Consider the following 6279-nt stretch of genomic DNA (forward strand, 5'->3'; position numbering starts at 1 on the left):
ATTTCCTGTATATGACTTTGTAACTTTATGTTGTACTATTTGAACATATTTGAGAATTTATGGATGAAAATTTATAGGGATAATTTCACTGAAGAGTCCTAAACTTTCATCCGGTTTGACAAGCCCACCCCGAACTTCAAAATCTCTCAATTTGGACCCCTGAACTTTCAATTGCTCTCAATGTGGACCCCTCCGTCAATTTTATCCGTTAAAAATACAAAAAAAAAAGACCAAAATATCCCTGATTTTTGTTTTTCTAAAAATAAAAAAACATTTTGGAAGTTAGAATTTTATACAAATGTCAGGGGTATAAACGTCATGTAAAGTTTAAAATCTGAAAAAGAGGTCCAAATTGAGAGCAATTGAAAGTTCAGGGGACTAAATTGAGAGATTTTGAAGTTTGAGGGGTTTGTCAAATCGAGTGGAAGGTCAAGGATCTTGAGTGAAGTTACCCCAAATTTATAATATTCATTTTTCTATCCAAGAAATTTCTGGTGATATATATATATATATATATATATATATATATATATATATATATATATATATATATCCTACCATGCATGTAACATGTTGCTGTGGGCCTTTGTTTAGTGGAACTTGTATTTTACAACTGGGGAGAGGGATCGGAGTCTCATCTTTAGATTCTTTACTTATAAAAAGAGTAATATTACAGGCCAAAACATTCTATATATATATATATATATATATATATATATATATATATAATGGTACAGCTAGCTCAACTCCATTTCGTGTAATATTAAAGACCAAAGGTGAAAGGTCGTCGTTTCCGGTCGTCTACGAAAAAGTGGCAAAAAAAGAACTTCTCTATATATAGCTGCACGCAGCCTGCAGGTGCAATACTCTTTTCTTTTTCTTTAATTTCTTTCTGTTTAGCTAGGTTATATACCTTTCTATATATACTCTAGATCAATATCGATCGCTTATGTTTCTTTGTTAAGCTCAAAGTTTCATATGTGTACTGTAGTTGTAGCATAATTGGAGTTAATTCATCCAAAATTTGATTTTGTTTTGACTTTTTTTTTTTTTGGAGTTTTGATTTCTGTTAAGGATTGAAGTTTTTCTTGATATGGGGTAGAATTTAAATCGAAGTGTCAATGTGCATGAGAAAGTTTGCATATTTATGCAATTTTAACTATTACATCATTTCCATTAAGAGAAAAGAAAAAGAAAAAAGACAGCTTCTGTTGGGAGTGTCCATGAGCCGCCTTGATCTATTAGGGTGTGGAGATGGCTGGTGGCCACCCCCGGGATGGCCGCCAACCACACCCAACAAAGGGGTGACCGTGCCATATGTTTGTTTGTTTGTTTTTTTTTTAGAGTAAAGTCTACTTAACCCCCTTAAACTATTACCCCAATGACAATTTACCCTCCCAAACTATCAATTGCGACAATATACTTCCCAAATTACCAAAACAATGACAATGTACTCCTAATTTTAACAAAATAATGAAATTACCCTTACTAAAAAAAAAATACTAAAATTTAATTTAATTTTTTTTTTTCAAAATTTAAGGGTATTTTTGTCTTATTGAAAATTTTATAGGGGTAATTTTATCATTTTGCTAGCATTGGGGGTACATTGTCATTGTTTTGGTAGTTCGGGGGCTAAATTGTCATTGGGGGGTGATAGTTTGAGGAGGTTAAGTGGACTTTACCCTTTTTTTATTATTATTAATTTTATGTCATTGTTGTTATTTATTTTAGGGAAAAACATAATTAAGTTTTAAATTTATAATTTTCTTAAATTCAGGTCTTAAATTGGCAAAATTCAAAACTGAGGTCCTAAAGGCATACCCCCCCCCAAAAAAAAAAAAAAAAAAAAAAAGGATTATATATAAAATATTTTCCTAAAATTTTAAATCCAAAAGTGTATATCCGGCATCCCCACAAATTATAAGTATAATTGGGTTTACTTAAGACAAGACTTTTGTGGAAGGCTCTAATATTCAATTGGAAAAAGTCCACGTAAATATGTATTACCTCACGCTATTATCAATTAAATTGACAATGTTTCTAGCCTTCCTCCAAACTTTTAATTGGGGCAATGTTCTCCTTAAATTATCAAAAATTTGTCACTATCATATCTCTCAATCACAAAAATACCATTAATTAATAAATTTTTAAAAAATATTCTAAAACGTATTATTATTATTATTATTATTATTTAAAAAAAAAAAAATCGAGGAGGTGACCAAGCCACCTCTAATTGACTAATGGGTGGCTCGGTCACTCCAATTCCCACAATATCAATTACGTGATAGTTTGAGGGGATATAAACTTCTTCCAATTCAATTTAATGAAAGGAACAAAGAGATCAAGTATTTAGCATAGTGCTATAGATAGGGTGGGTTGGGTGCAACGCCCGCCCAAGCCCAAAAAAGACTTACATGGGCTTTCCTTCTAGCCGTCCTCCAAACTTTTAATTAGGGCAATGTTCTTCTTAAACTATCACAAATTTGTCAATATCTCTCAATCACAAAAATATCGTTAATAAAAATTTTAAAAAAAATATTCTAAAACTTATTATTATTTTGAAAAAACAAAAAAAAAAACAAAAAAAGACGAAGAATCGAGGAGGTGACCAAGCACCTCTAATTGACTAACGGGTGGCTCGGTCACTCCAATTCCCACAATATCAATTAGGTGATAGTTTAAGGGGATATAAACTTCTTCCAATTCAATTTAATGAAAGGAACAAAGAGATCAAGTATTTACCATAGTGCTATAGATAGGGTGGGTTGGGGGCAACGCTCGCCAAGCCCAAAAAATATTTACATGGGCTCCCCTAAAAATAAAACAAATAAATAAATTCTTAAGTTCACAAAAAAAAAAAAAAAAAAAAAAAAAAGCTTCTCACAACATAATTCTTGAAATAAAAAATTAAACGTTTTATGGATTTTTCAAGTCAAAACCAAAAGCTTATATATAGGCTAACTAGCTACCAAAATTTCAAAAGAATAAAAAAAAAAAAAAAAAAGGCCTCACCTCTTGAAAAAAATGAAACTACATAGAATGGCCTCTTAAAACATGACATGCCACGTTTTCACACATTTTTAGTCTACCCATTATTGTTCCCCAGAGCTTCCTTCCTTTTTCAGTGATTCGACTCTTTCTTTTCTATTCGATTTCCCTCTTCGTGCTCCATTTTCTTACCCCCCCCCCCCCCCTTTTTTTTTTCTTTTTTATCTTTTTTATCTTTTGTAATCAAAGAATGCAAAAACCTAAAAAATACATATTACAGAAGACTAAAGTATGGAGAAGACACAATGTTCGATAAATCTTCTTCTTCTAGATTTAATCTTTTAATTGCTTCTCCTCCTCCTTAGCACAGGCTAAAGCCTGGATTGACAATCAACGCAAAACTTCATAAGTGTTAGGCTGCCTAGGTGCATTATTGTTTTGGTAAAGGATTGTGATCAAGTGAAAGTAAGTGTCAAGTACTCCCGATCATGATTTTTTTTTTTTTTTTTTTTTTCTATGGGAAACATAATGTTAATTATTTTTTTATAAACACATTATGTTGATTGTTGATGAATAGTTTTGTTTTTTTTCTTCTTTTCTTTTCTTTTTTTTTTTATAAAAAAAAAAAAAAAAAAAACTTGTTTACGTCTTTTTTTTAATTGGATAAACAAAACAAAGAATCGGTTACATCTTTAGTTGTTTGTCAAAGAAAAAAATTCTAACATGGAAGTAAGTTTTTTTTTTTTTTTGCCTAACTTGTGCACGGATCTTTGTCCTCCTATAAGAGTACCCTATGTATTAATCATTTTCTTTTTTGCATGTGAATTTGAGCAAATTCAAAGCTCCAAAGTAATTAACACACGAACTCATGCAAGACAATAATCAAAACTATTGATATACTTTTCTTCCGAAATTTTCTTTTTTAATGTTTGAATTAGGCTGATTGTGTTATCGTAGTGATGATTGTCAAAGTCTTGTTTGGTAACAAAAACTGAATTTGTTGACAGAGAAGGAAAGCAAATGGGCAACCATATTTCATTATTCGACATAGAGAATCCAATGGGAGAGGAGTTCAAAAGCTTGCCTCCCTTATCCTCTAAATGCGTTATTTATAAAGTTCCTAAGCGGCTACGACATGTCAAGGAAAAAGCCTACACACCTAAGGTTGTCTCCATTGGCCCGCTTCATCAAGGTGGTGAAGACTAAAAAGCCATGGAAGAACATAAAATGAGGTACCTGCGAGATTTCATTCGACGAACCGGAGAAACCTCGGAGTTCTTTATTGACGTTGTAAGAAAGAACGAGGCAAAACTTCGTTAGTGTTATGCAGAAACCGTTAATTTTACAAGTGAAAAGTTTCTCAAAATCATTCTGGTTGATGCTGCCTTCATCCTTGAGGTCTTACTCAAGTCCTTCAACGACAAACTCCGAGAAGAAAACGACCGCATATTCAACAAACCCTGGTTGATACAGGATGTTTGGACCGACATGCTTTTGCTTGAAAATCAGCTTCCATTCTTCATTATTGAGCTTCTTTTCAATTCATACAAAACAGATGTCCTTCTGCAAAATGATGGGACGACACTTACAATCAATAAGCTTACAGTAGTCTTTTTCAAACGCCGAATGGAGTCACCGGGAATAGAAGAAAGATGGGAAGAAATAGATTGCGGTGATGTTAAAATGGAACATTTTGTTGATCTCCTACGACACGTGCAATTACAACCTGTTGAGGTGCATAGTGAAAGGAAACTTGTAACGCTCACCACGCCCAGCATAAGACAGCTAGACCAGGTTGGAGTCAGCTTTGCGGCAGGGCCAAGCAGAAATCCATTTGACATAAAATTTGATAAAGCAAAAGGGATTCTGAAAATCCCAAAGCTTATTTTAAGTGATGAAACAGAATTCACAATCCGAAATTCGCTAGCCTATGAGCAATGCCATTACAAGGAGAACTACCTAACTGATTATGTTACCATTATGAGTCGCCTTGTTAGCAGTTTAAAGGATATAAACTTACTGGTGGCTAACCTTATTGTTGAGAATAGGCTTAACAACAACCGAGAAGGGTCAGATCTTCTTAACAAGCTTGCCGATGGGGCTATTTTGAATCAGGATAACTTCTATTTTGCTGCTCTTTCTGATCAGCTGAACAAATACTACAACGGCTCCTGGCAAAAGTGGAAGGCAAATATTGAACAAAAATACTTGAGAACACCATGCATGGTGTGTTAATAGCGGCGACCCAAGAGTCGCCGCTATTGAGGGGTCATTAGCGGTGACTCAAAAGGTCGTCGCTAATGACCCATTAATAGCGGCGACTCCATGGTCGCCGCTATTGAGTTTTTTAATTATTTTTTAAAATTTTTTGTTATGTCAATAGCGGCAACTGCAAAGTCGCCGCTATTGACTACTCATTAGCGGCGACTCTTGAGAGTGGCCGCTGTCGACACTCATCAGCGGCAACTTTAGGGTCGCCCCTGCTTGATTTTTAATTACTTTTTCCCGTGTCAATAGCGGCGACCCAGGAGTTGCCGCTATTGAGGGGTCATTAGCGGCAACTCAAAAGGTCGCCGCTAATGACCCATTAATAGCGGCGACTTCATGGTCGCTGCTATTGAATTTTTTAATTATTTTTTCTTATGTCAATAGCGGCGACCGTAAAGTCGCCGCTATTGACTACACATTAGCGGCGACTCTCAAGAGTCGCCGCTGTTGACACTCATCAGCGGCGACTTTTGGGTCGCCGTTGTTTCGAGTATTATTAGCAGCGACCCCTGTCGCCGCTATTGTTTCTTAATAGCGGCAACCCATTGGAGTCGCCGCTAATGATGGTTAGTAGCGGCGACTTTTGGTCGCCGCTATTGTTGTTGCTGCTAAATAATATTTTTTTTTGTTTTAAGCGTCCGCTATTTGTTTGGTCGCTAAAGACCATATTGCTTGTAGTGATGGTCCATCGCCATCATTTCAGTTCTTGCAGCTGTTTTTATGTTTATACTCACTATCACACAAACGGTGTATTCTGCTCACCAAGTACATGTTCATAAATAATTGAAATTTGACCTTTTAGTTTATATTGAATAAAGTTGTATTCGCTGAGTTATTTAATGGAGCATATATATATATATGTAACTTGTTTACATCCATAAGTTTGTGGTGTAAGTAATGAGATTATCACATATAAGATTTTAAACCATGAACCATGCAATTTATAATATGATTCGCAGTTGATGGTGGAATAATTGGGCATTCTATTTGCGTACACTATAATACATCAATCATGATCATGTG

The 6279-nt window shown here is 34.6% G+C and overlaps 1 pseudogene; it reads left to right on the top strand.

Annotated features, from left to right (window-relative positions):
• Positions 1 to 4008: 4008 nt before the first annotated feature.
• Positions 4009 to 6039, top strand: LOC148583597 (UPF0481 protein At3g47200-like; annotated as a pseudogene).
• Positions 6040 to 6279: the final 240 nt, after the last annotated feature.

The sequence above is a fragment of the Corylus avellana genome, chromosome 9 (genome assembly GCF_965113065.1).
Source record: "Corylus avellana chromosome 9, dhCorAvel1.hap1.2, whole genome shotgun sequence".
Taxonomy (NCBI): Eukaryota; Viridiplantae; Streptophyta; class Magnoliopsida; order Fagales; family Betulaceae; genus Corylus; species Corylus avellana.